This window comes from Mus caroli, unplaced genomic scaffold, assembly GCF_978045245.1.
Source record: "Mus caroli unplaced genomic scaffold, Mus_caroli_1 scaffold_9, whole genome shotgun sequence".
Classification (NCBI taxonomy): domain Eukaryota; kingdom Metazoa; phylum Chordata; class Mammalia; order Rodentia; family Muridae; genus Mus; species Mus caroli.
The window spans coordinates 86,077,783-86,105,355 of NW_028227264.1; the positions used below are offsets into that span (position 1 = coordinate 86,077,783).

Below are 27,573 nucleotides of genomic sequence, written 5' to 3' on the forward strand. Positions count from 1 at the left end.
AACCCCGGAGCTACAGGGTGTCGCTCTGGGGCCTCATTTGGGGCTGCCCATTGTCCACCCACCATCAAGTGGAGTCAGTGGCTTAGATTCCCATCTGGGGCCGGGTGGAAAGCATCTTGCAGCCCTCCCATGTCTGCCTGTCCAGAGCATAGGAGGAACTCTGGCTGGATGTGGGCTATCCTCCCTTCCCCCTCCTTCCCCATCCCTTTTAGTTCCCACAGTTTTCCAGTGTAACTAGGCTTACCCAACAGCCTCTCATAGGCTCTCTTCATGGTGCCAAACCTCAGCTCCTTTGCATGACCCCTTCAGGCCTGGGCCATCAATTACACCTGAGGCTGCACCTTCACCAATGGCCTTCCATGGCCTCTCACAGTGTAGAGCCTCAGCTGCTCTGCATGACCACTTCATGCCTTCAAAAGCAGTACCACCTGGGTGACTCTTACACATTACCAAGTCCACTCACAGCACAAGGTACAACGTTGGCTATCTCTGGAACATAGCCTTTATGCACTCAGAAAACACTTCCCAGAAGATTTCACCTCAGTGATGCTGGTCTCTTCTTAATCACCACTAATTTCTTAGCTCCAGCTAACCAGCATCTGTGTGTGTGTGTGTGTGTGTGTGTGTGTGTGTGTGTGTGTGTGTGTGTGTGTGCGCGCGCGCGCACACACACGCATGCATGTGTGTATATATGTAAGTATGTATGTATATGTGTATGTGTGAATTCTGTGTGGGCCATCTCCATGACGTCCAGGCACCTTAACATGGGTGAATGTGGCAGTGTCACAAGAAGGCTGAGAGGATCCTAGGGCCCCTTAACTTCCTGCTATAAAGGCAACCAGAGACTGATTGGCTACAATCTCATAACCTGGACAAGGTCTCAGAAGCAGTTTCCCCTACCTAACCTGTGCTGATGGAGTGCACTCACTGGAGCATAGCAAGCAGGATGGAGCTTTCACCCTGGGCATGGTGATATCCTACGTGCCATAGTTTGAGGTATACGAAAACAGTCTATGAGGGTCAGCTTCCAGTTCAAGGTGAAAGCAAGAACAAAGGCATAAGACATCAATGGGTATGTGGGTTTTCTGGTTTTTTTGCTTTTGTTTTTGTTTTTGTTGTTGTTGTTGTTATTGAAGTCTAGCAATAGTCCAGGGTGATCTGATAGGATGCAGGGGACTATTCCAGTCTCATTGTTGAGGCTTTTTTAATGACTGATTATGTGGAAAATTTTAGGGCAAGTACCATGAGATGGTGAAAAGGAGGTATATTTTGTTTCAGTATGAAATATTTTGCAGATATCTGTTAAGTACGTTTGGTTCATAATCTCTATTAATTTTGGTGTATCTGTGTTTAGTGTCTGCGTCAATGTCCTGTCCATTAGTGAGAGTCCGGTGTTGAGGTCTCTGTCTATTATTGTGTAGGGTTCATTGTGGGTTTTTTTTCATGGTTTAGTCAAGTTACTTTTATGATTGTGAGTGTCCTAGCATTTGGGGCATAGATAGATGTTAGCGAATGTCCAGTTTTGGAAGTCTTCCTCAAGTCTCTTCTCTAAAGATCTACTTAGTATTTAGTCCAAGTCTAAAACGTTCTTCTTGGGAAGAATTTTCTGACACAATTCTCCCCAAAGTCAAGTCCAGTTCGTCAACAGCTTCCTTTGAATCAGAGTGGGACCATCTAGAGAAAGGTTGTTGGTTAAAGTGTTACGGTTCTCGGAAATGATCTTATATTGGTTCCCAGAACTCATATCCCTGCATTAACATTCACTTGTAATTCCAGCTCCAGGTTGATCTAGTGCCCTCTTCTGGTTGTCATAGGTGCCTGCACTTACATGCACAGTTTGGAAAAGAGAAACAGACACAGACACAAAGAAAGACACAGAAATAGAAAGAGAGTGAGTAAGCAAGTGAGGGAGAGATCTAAAAACAATGTTTTGAAAAAGGGGGATAGTATTTAGTGTAAAGTTGCAAAAATAAACACTTTATATAATTTAAAAATATGATAGAAGAACAGAAAATTATCTTTAATACATTTACTCAGAGATAACCATAGTGAATATTGTATTTAATATAGCTTTGAATCATTTAATCACACATGTGTTTAAAACTAGGGGCTCCAATTTTCATCAACTGAACAAACTTTTCTCAATGCTGGAGGAATATATTTAATCAAAGTAGAGGAAGATAACCCAGAAGTTAATCTGGCATTTGAGTTTATAATTAATAATATAATATGGGTGTGCTGTCATACACTGCAGTGGTTAAGTACACTGGTTGCTGTTGCAATGGAAGCAGTTCCGAGTCTCAGGATGTATACTGTGGCTAAAAACATCTTGAGACTCCATTTCCAATGCATCAACACATTCTTCTAGCTTCTTCACATACCAAGCACTGCAGGGGTATACAGCCATCCAGACAAACAAAACACTCACAAATGCCAAATGAAAATTAAACACTAAAGAAAAAAATCACATTCCTGCCATACAGGGCAGCTGTAAAGACACACTGGCTAGTGGAAGTGAGACAGGTAAGGAGGGGGACATGTTAGCCCTTTGGTCTTTTCCTGAGGACTCCTGACCTTCTGTGCTCCCCTTCTTGTCCCGATTCCCTCATCTAAAGAAAATGTAAGGACGTACATCTAGAACCTGAAAAGCCTGCTGAGGACCCTGGCCGCCTCTTCTAAGCTGCATGTCTTGGGCATTTTTCACACTCCAGAAACATCAGGAGAGGAACCTGAAGTAACAGGCAGGAGACTGGGCTTTCCCTGGTGATGCAATTTCTTCAACATAACTTAAGACAACTTTGAAGTTCAAAACATGAAAATGAAGCCAGAACCATGTGAAATGGCAAGGCCCAGGCTGCCTTCAAGGTCCTGGATGCTCCCCAGCCACTGTGGAGTGGTAAGTGTGAGTCTGCAAGAAGAGGCAGAGGTCCCTAAGCCCAAGAAGATGAACAAAATGAAGGAAGCAAATGGAGACAGAGAGAAAAGCCCCAAGCTAAAGAATGGACTGTCCAATTACAAGCTGAACTCCAAGTCCAGTGAAGCTCTTGGTAAAGAAGCCCTTGTTCCTTTGCAGGCTTGATGCCTCAGTGTAGAGGAATGCTAGGCCAGTGAGGTGGGAGTGGGTAAGTGGTTGGGGGAGCACCCCCATAGAAACAGAGTAAGTATGGATGGCATGGGGGGTTGAAGAGGGGAAACTGTGAAAGGGCATAACATTTGAAATGTAAAGAACTAAGATATCCAATTAAAACTATAAAATAAAATAGGAAGAAAGAACGTAGTAGCAATAACGGGGCGCGGGCGCGATGGAGCAGGGAGACAGCTGTAGTGGCCTGACTGGACCAGAGAGCACATGGCTGCAGAGGTAGGACACTGCCTGCAGGGCTGGCTCCAGAGGCACCTGGACAGGGGCAGCCTTGGTGGTGGCCTGCCAACACGCAGGCGTAGAGAGCACAGCGACCCAGCAGATGGCGCTAGTCTGAGAACCGTGGTAAGGCCGCTGAGGGCAAGCAGGGGTAGATGTCAGAGCTGGGTAAGAAGTACTGTATGTACTGCTTGGCCAAGATGAACCCGCTGCGCTTCCGCTGCACAGAGTGCCAGGACATTGAGAGCTGTGCTCTGAGTGCTTCTAGCCCAGCGAGCCGATCAGCTACCATCAGCAATACCCGGGCTGCCATCTGGTGGACGGTGGATGATTCACACTCTGGGGTCCTGAGACCAAGGGCAACTGGACACCATGGAGCAGTTCAGCTTCAGTAACTGGGCATGGCTGCGCATGTTGGTGCTTCATGGACTGCCCAGGAAGTGTTGGAGCACTCCATTAACATGTATACCCACGGGAAATTAGGCAATGCCTGCATCCCTGGCACCATCTCCAACCGGGTGACAGATCACAACGGCCCCCAGTGGGGTCCTCTCTAGCCTAGTCTTACCACACCTTTACCCTCATTGGAAATCTCTGTGGCTGAGCAGCAGCAGCTGGGTTACATGCCCCTTCGAGATGACTATGATATCGAGTATGACCAGCATTCATTCTGTGAACTCCGAGGAGGAGGAGGAGGAGGAGGAGGAAGAGGAGGAGGAGGAAGAGGAGGGAGACACAGCTCAAGAGTGCCCATGTAGACATGCATGTGTGGGAGCTGAAGGAGAGGCAGCTCTGGAAGAATATTGCCCAAGAGTATAACGTGGTACCAGCCTTCCTGGGCAAGGAAAAGAAAGAAATGAAGAAAGACATTGAAGAGAAAGATCACCAAGGAGGAGAAAGCTGCGGCTGAAACTTCGGCCACTCTACCAGTTCATGCTCTGCAAAGAATTTGATGATTTATTTGAAAACATGCACAAAGAGAAGATGCTTCGCGACACGATCTGAGAGCTGCAGCGGTACCCATGCAATGGGATTAAGAAGATGGAGGAGTCGGCCGAATATGAGGCTGACAGACACAAATGGAAGAGGAGGAAGGAGAACAAAAACCTGGCCAGCTCCAGAACCGGGAAGGAGGATGGCAAAGACAGCGAGTTTGCAGCCATTGAGAACATTCCTGGGTTGGAGCTGCTGTCGGATTGCTAAAAGGTTCTCTGCAGTTCCTTGAATTTGAGTCCTGCGTGCTATTTGACTGTGAAGACTATGATAATTAAAGATCACCTCCAGACTCGATGAGAGATCCCCTCTAAAAGTCGCCTTCCCACTTATCTGGACAAGGTCCTAAAGAAAAGGATTTTAAATTTCCTCACAGAAAGTGGGTGGATATCCAGGGATGCTTCCTGAGGCCAGAGGATGCTAAAGTAGCTTGTGATGCAAATGATTGTGGGTCTCCCCCAACATTGTTGCTCTTTTAAACAAATTGAATTTTTTTTCAAGGCTTTAATTTTTTTCATGGCCCTCTGGAAGAAGCAATTGTAGCAGTCTTACATTGGACTCATGGGGGAGAAGGGCATGTGTCTTTACATCATAGTCTAAAGAAATCCTCTAAGAAGACAGCTTGCCTTTGTGTTCCTCTGAAGACTGCCCCCACCTTGGATAAGTCTCCTTTATTTCATGAGCCTTTCTCTGTGTGGGTTTAGAAGCTGTTATTCTGTGGGAGCCAGGAGCCCTGTGTTCCTGCCTTCAACTTATTCCTAGTGACACAAGCTTTACTCAGGAGGGCTATTGATGACACCCTTTTGCTGAGGCCACTGCTGCCTCCTCCCCCCAAGATGACACCCCAAGCACAGCCCAGGCACACCACACTTAACCAGGAGGCAGGGTGTACACAGAACCCTCTGCTGTGGAGGCCAGAGACCACCTCCAAGCCTACTCCCAACTGAGCCACTTAAGATGAGCCCCTCATTTGCACACAGTGACCACATGAGCTTCCACTTACCTGACAACGGCCATTTCAAGCCCTCAATAATTCTTGCTTCATCTTAGCCTGGCCCCAGCCTGGGCTGCATGGACAGGCTCTCCTGGCACATTCCTGTCCCCTGTGATTGGGAAAGCAGTTAATGTGAGAGAAACAGGGTCAGATGGGGCCTGCCTTTCGCTGCAGGGAACACTTATAGTACACCTGACTTGGAAGATGCTTTTGAGTTCAAGGTAGAGTGTGCAGTGGTGAGATGGGGCAATAGGTGCTCAGGACTTCCACCAGGATTGCAGATCCCCTTTCACTAAATATATGACACACTAGCTAGCCTGGCTCAGCGAGATACTTAAGGTATGGCAGGGGGCCTAGAAGCCATCCTATCTATGCCTTGGAGCCTGTCTGCTGCTTTTGTTTGTGATCTTGCAACAAACCTCAGAAATAGCTCCTTCTCAGCTCTACAGAAAAGCTTGTTTATGGGACCTCCTTCAGGATTCTTAGGATCCCTTCCTTCTAAACTTGAGGAAGGCCTTTGTTTTCCAGCTGCTCAGGGCTCTCATGCCCAGACCCTGCTTTAGAGTCCTGGAGTGACCACGCCTCCTGCCACCTGTCCTTGAGGTACAAGAGCCTGTTTACCTCTAGAATGTTTGGTCTGAGAAGTAACAGTGAAGTCATTTTGAAGAAAACAGTTCATTGCCAAGGACGACACGAAGACAAACCTTTGAATTTTACATCCTCTGTCTGCTAGGGTAAGTTTTTCAGCATTGAGTAAATTATTTCAATTATACTGTATATGGCTTTAGTTGTAAAGTACATTGTGGGCTAGCAGGGGAGTGCCCTGTGAGCAGGCCCAGATTTCTCTTGACACCAGAAGATGCTGAGCAATGCAGTCAAAGGACCAGCTCCACACAGCCCCCTGCAGTTGAATAGTGGACAGTAGCTGGTGTGACTGAACAGCAATGGGATTGTTGATGCTCAGTGCCTAGGCAAGCCAGTGGTTCTCAATGTAGGGTTCCCCAGGCACTGTCAGAAGTACAGTCATACTCCAGGTCATCTCTCAAGGCAGAGATCTGGGGGCTTCATTAACAGGGACTAGCAGGGTGATTTTCAAACCATTCCCATGACTGGCAGGCAAGCTCAAGTTTGAGAACCACTGGTTTTGTCCTGGTGTCTCCAGTACCAGAGTCCCAGCTTGGTGAGTTTTGAAGTTTCAGGTTATCTTCTACAAAAGGACAGACAGACCTACATTAGCTTGAGAAGCAGAGGATTCTGTCAACATGTGCCAGGGGCTGGTGGACAAAAAGCTGTGCTTAAGCAGGCATAAGGTATGTGTGCATCTTTCAATGATATAAATTTATTTGGGTGTGATTTCTTTAAAATAAAATAATGAAAGTATAACCATGTGCAAGTCTTAATATTGTTACAAGGGAAAAGTAATATTAGGATTGTTTGCTTTCATATCTGCCCCAGCTGCTTCTGGCATGTTACTCCCTGTTAGCTCAGACGTTGACATGTTTCTATTGAATTCTCTTGATACATTAACTGCTAAAAGCTAATGGAAGCAAGTCTTTTCAAAGTTAAACAAACTGTCTTTGGGTCAGAACAGTCAGCTAAGTATTCAACAGTTGGAAATAATGCTCTCTGGAAGGCCAACAATCCAAGAATATATTAAGACCTGAAACCCCCTATCATTTTATTATACTTTTGCATTAAATAGTTGAGACCAACAAAAAACAGTTGTAGTGAGACAGAAAAGTAAATACCCATGGAGCAGAAAGAAGGAGATTTTTCTGATTTTCCCATATCTGAAGAGAATGTCAAGCTTCTCAGAGCTCCCAGGGTGAACTTCGTCTTTCTTACACAAGCCAAGATTTTGCACCATGTAGACAGAGGGAAAGACTTAAATGCTCAAGCATGGTCAGGACCCAGAAAGGCCTTCTCCTTTGCTATCCCTTTGACTGAGAAACTTCTATGTGGGCTGAAAGAGGAAAATTACTGACCACCAGAACTCTCACCCCAGAGTACATTCTGAACTCTCACACCAGAGTCAGACCCCCTCTCAAATGAAAACTGTTCCAGGGACATTTCTGAGATAAGGGTCTCCTGGAACGAACCCAGTCCAACCCCTCCCAACTGAGGACTGTGCCAGGGACATTTTTGAGATAAAGGGTGTGAGTAAAAACCTCAGTTTCAATGAATCAAGTACATGGCCAAAGTGTGGGACGCGGTTGCAAAAGCACTTTGGAAAAACCCTTGGTTGAATCACTTAGTGACGTAAAAACTGTATTTTCCCTGCCCTGCTCCCCCCCTTACCCTTCTCCTATAAAAGCCTGTGAAAAGTTTGGGCTAATCGCCGGATCTCCTCTGCACCCACCTTGCAGGCTGCATGAGGTCCGGCCCCAGATATCTGGTATATATGTGCTTTTTGTTTGTTTTGTCTGCTTTCTTGTCGTTGCTGTATTAAATCTTGCTATCTATACATCTTAAATACCGGTCTCAGTGTCTTCTTGGGTGCGTGGCTGACCCGAGGCTTGAGTAAGTGCCTCCCTTTGGGAGTTTTTGAGTCTACAAGAAAAGAAGAGAGGCCAAGCCTGTCCGGTACTAGTCCAGCACCTACAAGAGAATTAGCAAACCAAGTGAGGAAAGACTTCAGGGACTTAAACAAAATGCTATCACTAGCTTGTTTTTATGGTGGAACTCCCTACAGAGGTCAAATTGAATGAAGGCAGAGTAGGATCGATATCCTGGTTGGAGCCCCAGGTCATAATAAAGAAAACTTGCAGAATGGCAAGCTAGACCTTACCAAACTTAAACATGTTTTCCTGCATAAAGAGGACCAGATGTTGGATACGGGTTTTGCTGATCAGGTGGAAGAAATTTTATGTGTGGCATACAAGAAAGATTCTGAAGACAACCTCCAAACATTACTTTTCTCTGCAACTTGCCCTATCTTGGGTATTTATTGTTCTAAAACTCCATGAGATCTACATACGAACAGGTTGATGTGATTGGTATAAAGACTCAGAAATCACCTATAACTGTGGAGCACCTGACGATTGAGTGTCACTGGACAGAGAGCACAGCAGGGATGGGGAGGTGATCCTAGTGTACAGTGGTCATCAGGGCACACAATCATCTTCTGTGGAACCAAGAAGGATGCCCAGGAGCTGGTGCAGAACACATGCGTGAAGCAGAATGCCTGGTCCGGACTTGGAAACATTCCGCAGAAGCAAAGGGAAATCACACTGGAAAGATTTTCAAAATGCCAATTTTGGAGTTTTGGTGGCAACTAATGTTGCTGCCCCTGGGTTAGACATCCCTGAGGTTGACTTGGTTGTTCAGAGCTGTCCACTAAAGGATGTGGGGTCTTCCATTCATGATTCAGGATGAACAGACAGAGATGGAAGGATAGAAGTATGCTCCTGCTTTTATCAGCACAAAGAAGAGTACCAGTTAGCTCAAGTGGAGCAGAAAGCAGGAATTACGTTGAAATTTATGGGTGTTCCTTCTGCAACAGAAATCATAAAAGCCTCCAGCAAAGATGCCATCAGGCTTTGGACTCTGTGTTTCCCACTCTCACTGGACATTTCAATAGTCAACTGAGAAGCCGATTGAGGAGAAAGGAACTAGATTGGCTCTGGCAGCAGCTCTGGTCCACATCTCAAAAGCCACATCAGTCATCCAGCGCTCTCTGATCAACTCGCAAGCATGCTTTGTGACCATGATCCTGCGGAGCTCTAATGAGATGCCCAGTATCGGTTATGCTTGGCAAAAACTTAAGGAGCAGCTGACTGAGAGCATCGACGACAGACTGAAGGGGATGGCTCTCCTTAAAGGAAAACTGTGAGTTGGTTTTGATGTCTGCGCTGAAGCAGTCACAGAAATACAGGAGGAGTGGCATGATTTGAGATGTTGGCAGCTCACCATGGCCACTGAGCAACCAGAGCAGGAGGGAGCCTGGGAAGGATATGGAGGCAGCAGGATGCCAGCTGTGGATCTTTCAGAGGAGAACAGAGTGGAAGCAGTCATGTGCAGGGACAGGGGCAGTGATAGCACGGAGAAAGTAAAAACTTCAAAGAAGAGTGACCAGGAGGTGTCAACAAAAGTAACAAATCCCCAAACAAAGGCCAGAAGCAGTTTTTTTAAAGCCTCTGGTCAGCAACAGGCAAGAAGGAACTGTTCCAACTGTGGATGCCAGGGCTAGTCCTCCTGTCAAAGCCCCCAATGCTTCCTTACATTTTTATCATTTCTCAGCACACACACACACCCCAGCCCCACACCCCACTTCCTTGGAGAGAGAGGCTTCTGACTGGCAGACTAACCACCATAAACTATCTTCACTTTGGAAAGTGATAGGAATTCATTGCATCATTTTCCAGCATACTTCAAGATTTTTCAAAGGAAAATCAACCACAGATCTTGATTTTAAAAAAATGTAGAGGATATCATTGGCCATCCACCTTCTTAGAAAACACAGCATCTTAGTCTGCTCAGTGTGAAGGAACTAGATTCACACTGAGAGGAGGAAAGACTATTGGAAGCCTTTTGTCAAGTTGACACAAGAGAAAAAGGGGGAGATAAAAATTCATCTAAGAAATGACCTCCACTTTTTGCACTGTGATCATGACCATGGACCTTTTTCTTGATCCCTGAAGAAGTCCTCATAGAGCACGGTGGGTAGCAGCAACCAAAAGCAGTAGTTCTTAGAAGGTCATAAGAAGGCAAGCTGAGGAAGCCACAGAGAAAAAATAGGTGAGTAATTTTCTCCTGTGATTCTTGCCCTTGCTTCTGCTTGACTCTTGCAAGGTTTTACTGGAATATACACACTATGCCAACCATATACATACTATACCAACCATTTCTGCCCTAATGTGCTTTTGGCCATGGCATTGGTCACCGTCACAGAATGCAAACTGGGAAAACAAATAGCTGAGTGGTAGGCCCACTGTCCATGAATTCTTGCATGATATTTGATTATACTCTAAAACCAGAGATTTTGATGTTTCCTGGTAGTGATATGATTCACCCTTAATACACATACATAATCCCAAGTGATAAAGGTAATGCTAATAAAGTAGCACAAGGTTTGAAAGTTATGTCTAATTGAGTGGTAGGAAGAGTGATGAATCAGACAAACATTTGACAGAAGATGGTATGCCTCACTCTCATGAGTAGAAAGGGGGAAAAAGGCTACATAAGAGAGAGCACTGCAGAGAAAGAAAAGAAGACAAGGAAGCTGTTTTACTGGGAGAGATTTACAGAGGTCAAAAGAAGCAGGAAGGGGTGAAGTTATTCCATGGTAAGCCTCAGAGGCGAAAAACACTCTAGGCCTTGATAGATTATATGAAGGCGACAACCTTCTCACACTAGGTTTAAGTTTGCACAATGAGGCAGAAAGCCTGAGAGACTACATTTGCACTAAGAGAATACAGAATACATGTACAAGGGAGTAACAAGGAAAGACCCTAGTCCATTGCTTGAGGGGAAGCAGGCTCTGTCTCTGAGCAGAATATGAGCAGGACCAGGGATGTGGATCAGAACAGAGTGGTCGTTTTATTTGCCCCCTCAGTCCCCACCTGTCCTTGTGAGCTAGAATATGTTTGTCTCAAAGAAAAGCAAGAGCTTGTCCTCTGGTTCAAAATGAGATCCTGTCCCCAAAACGGAGCAGTGTCTCAGCAAGTAAAAGACAGGAATAGCTGGAGAACTCCCCCAAAGCAGACCAGAGGCTGAAGCAGTTCTCTAGGAGGTGTTGTGACGTTCCCATGAAAACTGATTCAAGGGCAAATCATCACACCGGATCACAAGAGAGAACTAAAAATCCACTCTCCTATCTGTAAGGAGTTCACTCAATGGTTTTGCAAGATTCCCTGAGGAGAAGAGTCAAAACAGGAGCCTGGAGGGGAGTCTGAGTACCCCTCAGTGATTCTCAGAAGATGAGGATCTTCTTGCCAACTCCACCTCTCCCTGGCTTTCCCATCTAGTGAGGTGCTGTAAGGCACACTGGAAGCAAGGCTCTGGACCAGAACAAAGAACATCAGGTTCAGGTTAGAGAGGACCAAGGGCTCCTCGTGCCATGGGTTTTTTTGCTGTTCTTACTGCAGACCACAAAATTAGAAGCCTGTGAACATAGCTTTGACAAAACTAACTTATAGAGAGTCTCCTATGCACTCTGTACAAGCATCACCTGCCAATATAGAGCTTATGTCCTATTGGCTGAGGCAGGAAACAGAAGGGAGAACCACCATCAGAGAGAGAGGGGGGATCCTGAGAAAGAGGCAAGAACACGAGTGTGACCCTAAAATCTGAGAAAGTCAGACTCATGAAAGTGAGGACAGGTGACCAAAAATATGGCAACACTGACTAGAATAAACAGGTTATATAAGCTGTGAGCTAGTCTCTGAATAAGCCAGTGGTTATGAGCTGGGCACTGAGGTTATTAAGTCTGAGAGTCACTATTCTTGGAACATCAAGGCTGGGTAAAGGCAGTTGTTCCAATAGTACACTGAATGTCAAGCTAGACTCTAGCCTTAGAGTGTGAGAACTCTTGGTAGGAAGACAATATCTCAGAAAAGGAGCAGTGTACCACAGAGAGGCAATGCAAAAGGCTGCTCTAAAATAAATGAATGAATAAATAAATAAATAACCTGTTGAGGAGGAAATAAGGGCTTTCACTGGACCCTCAGGGCACTTCCCAAGTGCTGCTCCTCTAATTGAAAGCTTATGAACCTAAAGAGGGAGAGGGTGCAGAGGTGATCAAAGGTATCTCTCAGGCTGCAGCTTTAATGCACTTCCCTGGTACCGCTCAGGAACTGAGGAACCTAGGCCTCTTAGAAACCAGCATGTGCCTGTGAGAGGAGCCTGCAGTGACCCCTAGATAAAACAAGGCAGTAGCAATCTGAAAGCCTGATATAAGTTCCTAGGGTGGGCAGGGGATGCAGGGCAAAGAGAAGCTCTAGTCCCAAAACAGGCAAGGCAGCCTGCTGAACAAAGCAGGAAGATGGGAGCCTGCCACCATAGACAAGTGCTGACCTGAGAAGCCTGCAGACAGACAGACAGACAGACAGACAGACAGACAGACAGACAGACAGACCATATTACTGAGCTGTGGTAGCACTAAGAAGCCCCAACCTTCACAAAGAAAAATGTATTCAATGCAAAAATAATCAAAGAGAAAAGAAACTGGGTATAAGATATTACAAAGGAATTATTTGTTTGTAAATAGTATAATCAAGACTCCATAGGAAGGAGAGAGTTAGAGAGAGTAAAATGAAGATATTTTTTACTAAGAAATGGAGAAAAAACAATGACTGATGGCATTTGGACACCATATAATTTTGTTTTGGTATAAGCAAGAAATAATTAATAGGTTTGGTAATGATTTCAAGTAGGTTCGAAATAAAGCTGACTTAGATAAGACAGAAATGGGATGGAATGCTAGGTTAGAGGGCATAGAACAGAGATGAGAGAATTCTTAAAATCAGTATACCAAGTCTTGAAAGAATCCAATCCAGAACCTAGAATAAGAGCAGAAACAGAATTTCTAGAGGAGAAAATTGCACAAAGGCTTGAAGGATGAAAATGACAGCACATAGAGTCTGAATATTCTCAATAAACGTCCAGATTCTGATTTATTATTAATTAGATTATCAAAGCAATAACATAAAATAGAATATGTGTCTCATTGTGTTGAGTTTGAAATTTTAAAATATGTACATATGTTGATTCATCACTCACTGGATACATATTCAGACTTCTTTTTTTTTAATTTTTAATATTCGTATTTTTTTCAATTACATTTCCAATGCTATCCCAAAAGTCCCCCCATACCCTCCACCCCACTTCCCTACCCACCCATTCCCATTTTTTTGGCCCTGGTGTTCCCCTGTACTGGGGCATATAAAGTTTGCATGTCCAATGGGCCTCTCTTTCTAGTGATGGCCGACTAGGCCATGTGTTGATACATATGCAGCTAGAGTCAAGAGCTCCGGGGTACTGGTTAGTTCATAATGTTGTTCTACCTATAGGGTTGCAGATCCCTTTAGCTCCTTGGGTACTTTCTCTAGCTCCTCCATTGGGAGCCCTGTGATCCATCCAATAACTGACTGTGAGCATCCACTTCTGTGTTTGCTAGGCCCCAGCATTGTCTCACAAGAGACAGCCATATCTGGGTCCTTTCAGCAAAATCTTGCTAGTGTATGCAATGGTGTCAGCGTTTGGAAGCTGATTATGGGATGGATCCCTGGATATGGCAGTCTCTAGATGGTCCATCCTTTTGTCTCAGCTCCAAACATTGTCTCTGTAACTCCTTCCATGGGTGTTTTGTTCCCAATTCTAAGAAGGGACACAGTGTCCACACTTTGGTCTTCATTCTTCTTGAGTTTCATGCGTTTAGCAAATTGTATCTTCTATCTTGGGTATCCTAAGTTTTGGGCTAATATCCACTTATCAGTGAGTACATATTGTGTGAGATCCTTTGTGATTGTGTTACCTCACTCAGGATGATGCCCTCCAGGTCCATCCATTTGCCTAGGAATTTCATAAATTCATTCTTTTTAATAGCTGAGCAGTACTCCATTGTGTAAAATACCACATTTTTTGTATCCATTCCTCTATTGAGAGGCCTCTGGGTTCTTTCCAGCTTCTGGCTATTATGAATAAGGCTGCTATGAACATAGTGGAGCATGTGTCTTTATTACCAGTTGGAACATCTTCTGGATATATGCCCAGGAGAGGTATTGCAGGATCCTCTGATAGCACTATGCCCAATTTTCTGAGGAACTGCAAGACTGATTTCCAGAGTGTTTGTACAAGCTTGCAATCCCACCAACAATGGAGGAGTGTTCCTCTTCACATCCTCGCCAGCATCTGCTCTCACCTGAATTTTTCATCTTAGCCATTCTGACTGGTGTGAGGTGGAATCTCAGGGTTGTTTTGATTTGCATTTCCCTGATGATTAAGGATGTTGAACATGTTTTCAGGTGCTTCTCTGCCATTCGGTATTCCTCAGGTGAGAATTCTTTGTTCAGTTTTGAGCCCCATTTTTAATGGGGTTATTTGATTTTCTGGAGTCCACCTTCTTGAGTTCTTTATATATATTGGATATTAGTCCCCTAACTGATTTAGGGTAGGTAAAGATCATTTCCCAATCTGTTGGTGGTCTTTTTGTCTTATTGATGGTGTCTTTTGCCTTGCAGAAGCTTTAGAGTTTCATGAGGTCCCATTTGTCAATTCTCGATCTTACAGCACAAGCCATTGCTGTTCTATTCAGGAATTTTTCCCCTGTGCCCATATCTTCGAGGCTTTTCCCCACTTTCTCCTCTATAAGTTTCAGTGTCTCTGGTTTTATGTGAAGCTCCTTGATCCACTTAGATTTTACCTTAGTACAAGGAGATAGGAATGGATCAATTCGCATTCTTCTACATGATAACAACCAGTTGTGCCAGGACCATTTGTTGAAAATGCTGTCTTTCTTCCACTGGGTGGTTTTAGCTCCCTTGTGGAAGATGAAGTGACCATAGGTGTGTGGGTTCATTTCCGGGTCTTCAATTCTATTCCATTGGTCTACTTGTCTGTCACTATACCAGTACCATGCAGTTTTTATCACAATTGCTCTGTAGTAAAGCTTTAGGTCAGGCATGGTGATTCCACCATAGGTTCTTTTATCCTTGAGAAGAGTTTTTGCTATCCTAGGTTTTTTGTTATTCCAGATGAATTTGCAGATTGCACTTTCTAAATTCGTTGAAAAACTGAGTTGGAATTTTGATGGAGATTGCATTGAATCTGTAGATTGCTTTTGGCAAGATAGCCATTTTTACAATGTTGATCCTGCCAATCCATGAGCATGGGAGATCTTTCCATCTTCTGAGATCTTCTTTAATTTCTTTCTTCAGAGACTTGAAGTTCTTTTCATACAGATCTTTCACTTCCTTAGTTAGAGTCACACCAAGGTATTTTATATTATTTGTGACTATTGAGAAGGGTGTTGTATCCCTAATTTCTTTCTCAGCCTGTTTATTCTTTGTGTAGAGAAAGGACATTGACTTGTTTGAGTTAATTTTATATCCAGCTACTTCACTGAAGCTGTTTATCAGGCTTAGGAGTTCTCTGGTGGAATTTTTAGGGTCACTTATATATACTATCATATCATCTACAAAAAGTGATATTTTGACTTCATATTTTCCAATTTGTATCCCCTTGATCTCCTTTTGTTGTCGAATTGCTCTGGCTAGAACTTCAAGTACAATGTTGAATAGGTATGTAGAGAGTGGACAGCCTTGTCTAGTCCCTGATTTTAGTGGGATTGCTTCAAGCTTCTCACCATTTACTTTGATGTTGGCTACTGGTTTGCTGTACATTGCTTTTATCATGGTTAGGTATGGGCCTTGAATACCTGATCTTTCCAAGACTTTTATCATGAATGGGTGTTGGATCTTGTCAAATGCTTTTTCAGAATCTAAGGAGATGATCATGTGGTTTTTGTCTTTGTATTTGTTTATATAATGGATTACGTTGATGGATTTCGGTATATTAAAGCATCCCTGCATCCCTGGAATAAAACCTACTTGGTCAGGATGGATGATTGCTTTAATGTGTTCTTGGATTCGGTTAGCGAGAATTTTATTGAGGATTTTTGCATCTATATTCATAAGGGAAATTGGTCTGAAGTTCTCTATCTTTGTTGGATCTTTCTGTGCTTTAGGTATCAGAGTAATTGAGGCTTCATAGAATGAGTTGGGTAGAGTATATTCTACTTCTATTTTGTGAAATAGTTTGTGCAGAACTGGAATTAGATCTTCTTTGAAGGTCTGGTAGAACTCTGCACTAAACCCATATGATCCTGGGCTTTTTTTGGCTGGGAGACTATTAATGAATGCTTCTATTTCTTTAGGGGATATGGGACTGTTTAGATCATCAACTTGATCCAGATTTAACTTTGGTAACTGGTATCTGTCTAGAAATTTGTCCATTTCATCCAGGTTTTCCAGTTTTGTTGAATATAGCCTTTTGTAGAAGGATCTGATGGTGTTTTGGATTTCTTCAGGATCTGTTGTTATGTCTCCCTTTTCATTTCTGATTTTGTTAATTAGGATGTTGTCCCTGTGCCCTCTAGTGAGTCTAGCTAAGGGTTTATCTATCTTGTTGATTTTCTCAAAGAACCAACTCTGCATTTGGTTAATTCTTTGAATAGTTCTTCTTGTTTCCACTTGGTTGATTTCACCCCTGCATTTGATTATTTCCTGCCATCTATTCCTCTTGGGTGAATTTTCTTCCTTTTTTTTTCTAGAGCTTTTAGATGTGTTGTCAAGCTGCTAGTGTGTGCTCTCTCCAGTTTCTTTTTCAGGCACTCAGAGCTATGAGTTTCCCTCTTAGAAATGCTTTCATTGTGTCCCATAGGTTTGGGTATGTTCTGGCTTCATTTTCATTAAACTCTAAAAAGTGTTTAATTTCTTTCTTTATTCCTTCCTTGACCAAGCTATCATAGAGAAGAGTGTTGTTCAGTTTCCACGTGAATGTTGGCTTTCCATTATTTATGTTGTTATTGAAGATCAGCTTTAGTCCATGGTGATCTGATAGGATGCATGGGACAATTTCAATATTTTTATATCTGTTGAGGCCTGTTTTGTGACCAATTATATAGTCAGTTTTGGAGAAGGTCCCGTGAGGTGCTGAGAAGAAGGTATATCCTTTTGTTTTAGGATAAAATGTTATGTAGATATCTGTTGAGTCCATTTGTTTCATCACTTCTGTTAGTTTCACTGTGTCCCAGTTTAATTTCTGTTTCCACGATCTGTCCATTGATGAAAGTGGTGTGTTGAAGGCTCCCACTATTATTGTGTGAGGTGCAATGTGTGCTTTGAGCTTTACTAAAGTGTCTTTAATGAATGTGGCTGCCCTTGCATTTGGAGCAGAGATATTCAGAATTGAGAGTTCCTCTTGGAGGATTTTACCTTTGATGAGTATGAAGTGTCCCTCCTTGTCTTTTTTGATAACTTTGAGTTGGAAGTCGATTTTATTTGATATTAGAATGGCTACTCCAGCTTGTTTCTTCAGACCATTTACTTGAAAAATTGTTTTCCAGCCTTCCACTCTGAGGTAGTGTCTGCCTTTTTCCCTGAGATGGGTTTCCTGTAAGCAGCAGAGTGTTGGGTCCTGTTTGTGTAGCCAGTCTGTTAATCTATGTCTTTTTATTGGGGAATTGAGTCCATTCATATTAAGAGATATTAAGGAAAAGTAATTTTTGCTTCCTTTTATTTTTGTTGTTAGAGTTGGCATTCTGTTCTTGTGGCTGTCTTCTTTTTGGTTTGTTGAGGGATTACTTTCTTGCTTTTTCTATTGCGTGATTTCCGTCCTTGTATTGGTTTTTTTTCTGTTATTATCCTTTGAAGGACAGGATTCGTGGAAAGGTAATGTGTGAATTTGGTTTTGTCATGGAATACTTTGGCTTCTCCATCTATGGTAATTGAGAGTTTGGCCGGGTATAGTAGCCTGGGTTGGCATTTGTGTTCTCTTCGTGTCTGTATAACATCTGTCCAGGCTCTTCTGACTTTCATAGTCTCTGGTGAAAAGTCTGGTGTAATTCTGATAGGCCTGTCTTTATATGTTACTTGACCTTTTTTCCGTACTGCTTTTAATATTCTATCTTTATTTAGTGCATTTGTTGTTCTGATTATTATGTGTGGGGAGGAATTTCTTTTCTGGTCCAGTCTATTTGGAGTTCTGTAGGCTTCTTGTATGTTCATGGGCATCTCTTTCTTTAGGTTTGGGAAGTTTTCTTCTATAATTTTGTTGAAGATATTTGCTGGCCCTTTAAGTTGAAAATCTTCATTCTCATCAACTCCTATTATCCATAGGTTTGGTCTTCTCATTGTGTCCTGTATTTCCTGAATGTTTTGAGGATCCTTTTGCATTTTGTATTTTCTTTGATTGTTGTGCCGATGTTCTCTATGGAATCTTCTGCACCTGAGTTTCTCTCTTCCATCTCTTGTATTCTATTGCTGATGCTTGCATCTATGGTTGCAGATTTCTTTCCTAGGGTTTCTATCTCCAGTGTTGCCTCACTTTGGGTTTTCTTTATTGTGTCTACTTCCGTTTTTAGGTCTAGTATGGTTTTGTTCATTTCCATCACCTGTTTGGATGTGTTTTCCTGTTTTTCTTTAAGGACGTCTCCCTGTTTGATTGTGTTTTCCTGTTTTTCTTTAAGGACTTGTAACTCTTTTGCAGTGTTTTCCTGTATTTCTTTAAGTGAGTTATTAAAGTCCTCTTTATGTCCTCTACCATCATCATGAGATATGCTTTTAAATCTAGGTCTAGCTTTTCGGTTATGTTGGTGTGCCCAGGACTAGGTGGGGTGGGAGTGCTGCGTTCTGATGATGGTGAGTGGTCTTGATTTTTGTTAGTAGGATTTTTACCTTTGCTTTTCGCCATCTCGTAATCTCTGGAGCTAGTTGTTATAGTTGTCTCTAGTTAGAACTTGTTCCTCGGGTGATTATGTTAGCCTCTATCAGCAGACCTGGAGGACTAGCACTCTCCTTAATTTCAGTGGTCAGAGTACTCTCTGCAGGCAAGCTCTCCTCTTGCAGGGAAGGTGCCCAGATATCTCGTGTTCAAACCTGCCTCCTGGCAGAAGTTGTGTTCCACTCACCAGAGGTCTTAGGATCCCATGGGGGATTCTGTGTGGGTCCTTTCGGGTGTCCAGAGACTCCCCGGACCAGGAACCCCGGTTCTGCAGTGGACCGGAAGGGACTTGTGCCCCTGATCAAGCCGGGTTATCTGCTTCCCTGGTTAATGCAGTCTCAGGTCCCGCCTGATTGGATTGGAGCAGACGCTGTGTTCCACTCACCAGAGGTCTTAGGATCCTGTGGGGGATTCTGTGTGGGTCCTTTCGGGTGTCCCCATATTCAGACTTCTAAGAAGCTTCAGACTTGCCTTCTCAAAGGGATGGTTCTGAAACTGCACATTTATTAGAGATGATGGCTATCTTGGAAACGCCTGTGCAGACTAGAGCTGATGATTCAAAACAACCCTGAGATTCCACCTCACACCAGTCAAAATGACTAAGATCAAAAATTCAGGTGACAGCAGATGCTGGCAAGGATGTGGAAAAAGAGGAACACTCCTCCATTGTTGGTGGGATTGCAAGCTGGTTCAACCACTCTGGAAATCAATCTGGCAGTTCCTCAGAAAACTGGACATAGTACTACCGGAGAATCCCGCAACACCTCTCCTGGGTATATATTCAGAAGATGTTCCAACTGGTAAGAAGGACACATGCTCCACTATGTTCATAGCAGCCTTATTTATAATAGACAGAAGCTGAAAAGAAACCAGATGCCCCTCAACAGAGGAATGGATACAAAAAATGTGGTACATTTACACTACTCAGCTATTAAAAAGAATGAATTTATGAAATTCCTAGGCAAATGGATTGACCTGGAGGGCATCATCCTGAGTGAGGTAACCCAATCACAAAAGAACTCACATGATATGTGCTCACTGATAAGTGTATATTAGCTCAGAAACTTAGAATACCCAAGATACAAGATACAAAGCACATGAAATTCAAGAAGAACGAAGACCAAAGTGTGGACACTTTGCCCCTTCTTAGAATTGGGAACAAAACACCCATGGAAGGAGTTACATAGACAAAGTTTGGAGCTGAGACAAAAGGATGGACCATCTAGAGACTGCCATATCTGGGGATCCATCCCATAATCATTCTCCAAACGCTGATAGCATTGCATACACCAGCAAGATTTTGCTGAAAGGACCCAGATATAGCTGTCTCTTGTGAGACTATGCTGGGGCCTAGCAAACACAGATGTGGATGCTCACAGTCAGCTATTGGATAGATCACAGGGCCCCCAATGGAGGAGCTAGAGAAAGTACCCAAGGAGCTGAAGGGATCTGCAATCCTATAGGTGGAACAACAATATGAACTAACCAATACCCCCGGAGCTCTTGTCTCTAGCTGCATATGAATCAGAAGATGGCCTAGTCGGCCATCAGTGGAAAGAGTGGCCCATTGGTCGTGCAAACTTTATATGCCCCAGTACAGGGGAATGCCAGGGCCAAGAAGTGGGAGTGGGTGGGTAGGGGAGTGGGTGGGGGAACATGTGGGGGACTTTTGGGATAGCATTGGAAATGTAAATGAAATAAATACCCAATTTTTAAAAAAGGAAAATGACAGCACATAGAGTCTGAATATTCTCAATAAACGTCCAGATTCTGATTTATTATTAAATTATCAAAGCAATAACATAAAATAGAATATGTGTCTCATTGTGTTGAGTTTGAATTTTAAACTATGTACATCTGTTGATTCATCACTCACTGGATACATATGCAAACTTCTAAGAAGCTTCAGGCTTGCCTTCTAAAAAGGATGATTCTGAAACTGCACATTTATTAGAGATGATGGCTGTCTTGGAAACGCCTTTGCAGACTGGAGCCAATGATTCTTTAACCTGTGTGTCCACTATAATGCACTCTGCCCATTAGGGCATAAAAAATGTTCTATGTTACCAACTTACAGGTCAGGCAGTTATAGAGAGCTCTCATGGGAGTTCAAAGGAAATGCTCATAGAACAAACAGAGATCTGGGATCTCCCAAAGAGAGTTTAAATCAAGCTTTATTGACTTGAATTTTTAAAATGCTAATGAGACAGATAACACAGCTGCTAAAAAGTCCTAGATCTTAGAGAGCACTGCTGATTTATATAAACATGAACATGTGCTAACCTCAGAACAGAAGGCAGTAAATATGCTGCATAGGGGAAGAGAATATGATCTTTTTCAAACGGGAAAAGAAAAACTGTGGAATCCTTCAAAATTAATAAAACACAGAGGCGACTGGAAGAGACCTCCTGAAGATCTGTCCTACTGACAAGAAAAAAAATCATGAAGACCAACAAAACAGGTAACTTGTTTTGCTGATCCTTCTACATGGGAACTGTACTCAAACTGGCTGAGATGTGAAAAAGTCTCTATCTATGACTTCAGGTAAGGATTGCCAATAAATCTTATTGGCTACAGAATCTCCAGAGTGGATTCATGCCATTATTTGAAATGGCATGGATGAAAATTCATATGAAACTCTGGTAATATAATCCAGGCTAACTTAGAAAAACAAAAGCCTACCAGCTCAAACAGACATCATCAAACCCTCTTTACCTGCCTGACACATCTCGTATTCCATAGATATATTAATGTGGAAATGTGTATTACCTGTAAAAGTAAATTGCTTACAGACATGAATGAAGGAAAAGAAGCCATGACAAGATTCACCCTCAGGGATGCTGAGTAGGATACTGTGACCCTGAGACATATTATTCTAGCATCCTGCTAGGCTCAACCTTAGACTATATCAATAGCTGCTTCATCAAAACTCACTTCTAGGAAACCTTGAAAGCTGCTGCTCCCAGTTGGTCCCTACTCTTAGACTATTACACAAGGGCCTTGCATTAAGCCTTGCACCTTTTAGGAAACAGAATTTGGACAGCTAATAATACAACCATATTTCTTAATGCTAGCAAATACCCAATTTTCTTTGGAAATACTTTAGGAAATGACACCACCAAACAGTAGGAAGCAATTTCAAGAGGATGACATCACATTCACCTAAAGTGGGATAGATGGTTTGGGTCATAAAACGGGTTATTTATATTTGTCCTCCTTTAAGGGGGATTGGTAAAAAGTTGTTAATTGGCTTGGTCAGGAGGAAATCACAGTAAGGGATGTTAGACTCAGGGCTTTCTTTTTATCTTCCTTTCTCTTTCCTCTATCCCTCTCTTGCTCTTATCTAATGTTCAGGGAAAGGGAGAGAAGGCATGGAAAGAAACAGGGGGATAGAGGAATAAGAGCATATATATGCATAAATATGCATGTATATTTATATGTGTGTATGTGTTTATGGGTGTGTGAATTAAATGGTAGATTATTTAAATCGACTTTAAGACCAAAGATGATCAACAAGCCAAATATCGTCACATTGCTATGTTCTTTGTATCTAAATACAGAATAGGATTCTATTTGCAAGAATATATTATGTATACATGTTTCAACTCTTTTTAAGGTATTGTACCTATGTTACATGACGTTCTAGTCCTTGAAGGCTGCTGTTGCCAACTGCAGATGGCTTGTTACATACTAGAATTGTTGATTACAGAAAACGTTTCCTATGTTGAGCAGATAGTAGTTAGCTATGAACATGCAATTCACGTATGCTATAAATAGTCTTCAAAAACCTCAAACATCTACAGAATATGACATTTAAAGATGTTTTATTAATAAAACACTCTTAAAGTGAGACATGTCTGTTCCTGGCAGCACACTGACACTACTTCAAAGAAGATGATGGACACTGAAGAACCTCTGTATGGAGTTTGCTTCAAATGTGACAAGCTAGACACTAGGCAATTGACACTAGAAATTGTGCTGCCTAGATCGCAGACAGAATGCTGTCCAAGCTGTGGATAAACAATACACAAGGAAGTTGATGGCCAAGCTCTGCCTCAAGAAGGTAAGGAGTCTTTCATAATTCCTGCTTTACAGAAAAGTCTGTCAGATATTCTGAGCCAGAAGGCTGAAGGTGGATGATCCAAAGACTCATAGACATTTTGGGTGAATGTCTGAGGAACCAGCTGCCTTTGTCATGTCTACAGATTTGGAAGTTGCTTGTGTTGTATTTTCAGGATACTCAGGCCTTCTAACTCCTCATGTCTCTGAAAAGACTGAAGATTGGGTAGTCATAGTCTCACATTTCAGCTTAACTTGCATGAGAAAATGTCATAAGGTCTAAGAGATATTCTTAGCTTTATAAATGGATAGTTTGATAGAAAATGATTTCTGTATAGAAACTCAAACTCCATCACCAAGATAGTTCTGATTGTATAGTACTTTTCCCCAATGTGGCCAAGTGCAGATAGAATGGACACTGTGAATGTAATTCTTATCTGCTGGTTTTCATAGTTGTTCCTCTGGATTGTAGTTTACTAATGTTAGAGATGGGTGTTTATTTGGACTGTGGAGGGGAATATATAAAGAGAATCTCTTTGGTCCTGTGTACAGGCATCACTTGTCATTAAAATCTGATGGACAATTAAGCAAGGCAGGAAATACAAAGTGGGACATCAGGCAGAGAGAAATGGGACTCTGAGAAACAGTGAAGACCTACAGAATGACCTTGAACTGTGAGGAAGGCAGAAACATGAATTTCAGGAGAGATAACCATCCATGCGGCAGACACAGACTAGAATCAAGAGGTTGTATCACTTACAAGCCAGCTGGGGAACTGGTCAAAGCTTATGGCCTAGGTATTTCTTTGTGAAGAATTAAACCTCAGAGTCTATTCTGTTATCAAAGTGGCTGGGTAGAAAAGCTCCCAGTTACACTTTGTGGTGACATAGCCTCTCTCTCAGAACACTTGTCCAAAATGTACATCATCCTTGAAAGCCCCGATGGTTGGTTTGACATACTCAGCATCCAGCTACGGAGGCCACCACTGCACTCTGCTGCCTGTAATTGCTAAAGAAGTAAATATCTGTCTCTGATCTGCTGAAGAAGTTGAGAGAGGCTAATCTCATTTTCATGAGAATGGAAAAGTCCCTCTGGCCCAGAGTGAGGACAGCCACTAAGGGTTATGACCTTCTCTGCTTGGTGCAGTTTTTTCTCTGACCTCACAGAGAACCTCTGTGATGGAAGAATGAGTATCCTCTGTATAAGACTGTGGACCGGCCTGTTGTATTTGTCCATACAGAGCAGGGAGCTACTTTTGGTGACCTGTGGGACTACTTTGGAGCTGTCTAGCTTGTGGATTGCCGATTGTTGAACCTCACAACTTGTGTGCACCAGAGCACAGGGAAAAGTCAGCCTCATGGCCAGCAACTCCAAAAAGAAGAGCTTGGAAAGTCAGTATAGGGTTCTTTTCTATCTTGGCGAGGGTACATTTGGCACTGTGAAATTGGCCTTGCACCTGAAAACTGAGGCCCTGGTTGCTGTAAAAATGGTAGAGATCAGCAAGAAGACCCTCAAGGTTATCCTGGTAGAACGAGAAATACTGGCGACACTCAACCATCCTAACATCATTCGCCTCTTCCAGGTTATAGTAACATCAGGCCGCGTCAACTTCATACTGGAGTACGCATCGGGAGGGAGCTTATTTGATTTAATAAAGGAGCATGGCCCACTGAAGGAGGAAGAGGCAAAACATATATTTGCACAATTAGTGGGAGCACTTAAATATTGCCATAACCTTAGTATTGTCCATCGAGACATTAAACCACAGAATGTGCTCCTCGATGAAGAAAGAAATGTAAAGCTGACAGACTTTGGCCTGGCCATAAAGTGCAGCCCTGGCAGATTACTGAGCCGGAAGTGTGGGACCAAGAGGTTTTGGGCGCCAGAGATACTGCTAGGACAGCCATATGATAGCAGGAAGACAGATATATGGAGTCTTGGTGTGCTACTATTCTTCATCACCACTGGGGACTACCCCTTTGCAGGAAGTACCTTGGTAGAGTTTGAGCAAAGGATTACCACCGGGAGCTATCGTATTCCACCTTACATCTCTGTTAAACTGGAAAATCTCATACACCAGATCCTCACAGTTCCCCCTGAGAAGAGGCCCTCCATTGAAGATATTGAGCAACATCCTTGGGTCACGAAATGTGATGTAACTATTCCGACTGATAGCTTCCCAGATTACACCATCATAGACATGCTCTGTGGCATGGGGTTTGATGCCAATAAGATCTTAGAATCCCTGCAGAAGAAAAAGTTTGATGAGAACATGGGGACATATTTGCTTTTAAAAGACCAGGTATGCAAAGGGATTGAGTATACACCTACCACTTCACCCAAGCCTGTGGATCTGTACCCTGCGCCACCCCCATCACCAGCACATACCTCTACCTCGGGACTTCCCCGAAAAAGAAGGGCCAGTGAACCCAACTTTGGCCTCGTCCACATCTGGCCCTCAGTACAGCAGGGGCCTGCTGCCCTGACACTTTCAGGACACAAGTTGTCCAGAAGTGACTCCATGCCTCCCATTGCTCTTCATTTTCCCGAGAAGAAGAGCACCACTCCTAGCTGTGCCCTCCATACCGGAGCTGTGGCTGCCCCATGGATCTCCGACATCCTTTTGGAAGATGAAACATGCCTGCCACCTGAGAAAGACATTGCCATGGAAACATCATCTCCCCCTCTGAAGATTGGGTTCTTCAGAAGAGTGCGCAATCGACTCAGAAATTGCCTCTCAAGGCTTTGTTGCAACCCCCCGGGCTCCAGAGACAAACACCCAGTGTAGATGCTCCAAGAAAGTGGCTCCCCTGAAAGAGGTCGGTTGCAGAACCCGGTGAAAGGGTAGGCAAGTATGGGAGGGTACATCTCAGCTCTGAATTTTAGAGTCTCTGTCTTTATTCATGTCTTCTCATTGGAAAAAATCAAAAAGAGGCCTATATCTGGGGTCTCTTGCAATGGTCAGGTGTATATCTACTCCAGCAGGATTAACTTGACTTACCATCTGAGGAAGAAATCTAGTTAGATAATGCCTCTGTCATATCTGATGCAACTGAACTAGCAGCAAACAGCAAGCAAGTGTGGGTACAGCCATGGTGAAAGGGGTCATCCATGCTGAACATATGCAGATAAGAGACTCTGCTTGGGGACCTAGTGCCTGAAAGTGACCTCGGTCAAATATAATTGGCCACCTCTATGTCTCCCTACAATTCAATTGGGCAGGCAGAGTGTGCTGAGCCCTGTTAAGTCTGACATTGCTGCTTGGATACCTCCATGGGGAAGCAGATCTGGATGCCCAGTTCCTGTGTGTCCTAGATGCCCTTGCAAGAGAGATGGTTGCAGTGTCTCCTGAATCTCTCAACTATGATATTGAGAGTCTTGGCAGACAGCATCATGCTGGGCTTATGGATAGGGTCCATAACTTCTCCCATCTCTGCACTTGCTCCAGTGTCCTTCCCTCCTGTGCCCTTTGGTTCTTACCCTAGTTGTCATCCCCCAAGGGAGCTCTCATGCAGCAGGAGGTTCTCACAGAGGATGAGCCTGCCATTGCCCATGGTGCATGGGTTTAAGTCCCTCTCACATCTAATGTCTTTCCCTCCTTCAGCTTCTCCTCTGCAGATGACAGTGCTGCACTACCGAAGCTCATGCTTGCAAGGCCAGGAAAGTCGTGGATCCCTGACAATGAGGGCAGTGGTTCATTGTTGCTACAGATCACCTTTCAAAATAACAACACTAAACTAGAAACACAAAGTAAAATTGTCCTACCGATGTGAGGCTGTTGTATAGAGGGAATCTCATGTCCAGATGGAATATCATGTGAGGATCTGGTGCCTGGCAGAGGATCAATTTCAAGGCTCTATTGGGCCACCACAAAGTTTCCCTACTATTCAGAAAGACAACCAGGGCCTGACCCTGTGGCTGCTGTATCAATGTGGAGCATCTGCCTAAAATGTACACTAGCATCTCTAGACAAAGGAGAGGCTGGAGTGCCACACTTGTACTGCACACCCAACCATTTAAAAAGCAGCCAACCAACTGTTGAGGTGTGTACACAATGATACAGGATTCTGCACAGAGACTCCATTCACAATAACAGGACCTCTTTCATAGCCACCCAAAGCATCTGATGAACCGGCAAAAAGACCTAAGCCGATGCCTTCAGCCTCTGTACCCCAAGACCAAATAACAGGCATTTTCGTAGGACACATAACCTGGTCCTTGTTTCGGTTCCTTACCCCATTCATTCTCTCTCCTATCAAGAAAACTTTTCCTCCCCATATCAGAATTGAATCTTGTTCCACAATTCAGGGAACACATGTGAAAAGAGGATCTGAACCTCTGTCCTCATGTCTCTGTATGGACACTCTGGGTGGACCATCTCTGGAAGATCCTGTCACAGCTGTAGGATGGCTTGAGCGCCTGTACTGTCGATATCTACTGAAAGAAACACTCAAGTCAATATACTATCTGGTCAAAGGCCATTCTGCCCTTGACAAAGATGTGAAAATTCCCCTGTCTCCACATGAACACATCCAGACTGCCCCAACATTGTGCTATTGTCACTATGGGGACAAGAAGGAGAAGAGGACTATGAGAATAGGATGCTGGATGCCAAAATAATAATAATGATTGAGTCATCCTCTAATGATGACAATGAAGCTCAGGCTCTACACTTAAGTGTGAGAGCTCAGTGTTACTTCTGGAACCGTGTCCACACCAACACCCA

General features: G+C 43.4%; 3 pseudogenes; all 3 read left to right on the forward strand.

Annotated features, from left to right (window-relative positions):
• Positions 1-9,479, forward strand: part of LOC110302723 (nucleolar RNA helicase 2-like) — an 84,568-nt pseudogene extending 75,089 nt beyond the window's left edge.
• Positions 3,517-4,762, forward strand: LOC110303921 (transcriptional adapter 2-beta-like; annotated as a pseudogene).
• Positions 9,480-24,131: 14,652 nt separating the features above from the next.
• LOC110287751 (putative sperm motility kinase W pseudogene) lies at positions 24,132-25,687 on the forward strand (annotated as a pseudogene).
• Positions 25,688-27,573: the final 1,886 nt, after the last annotated feature.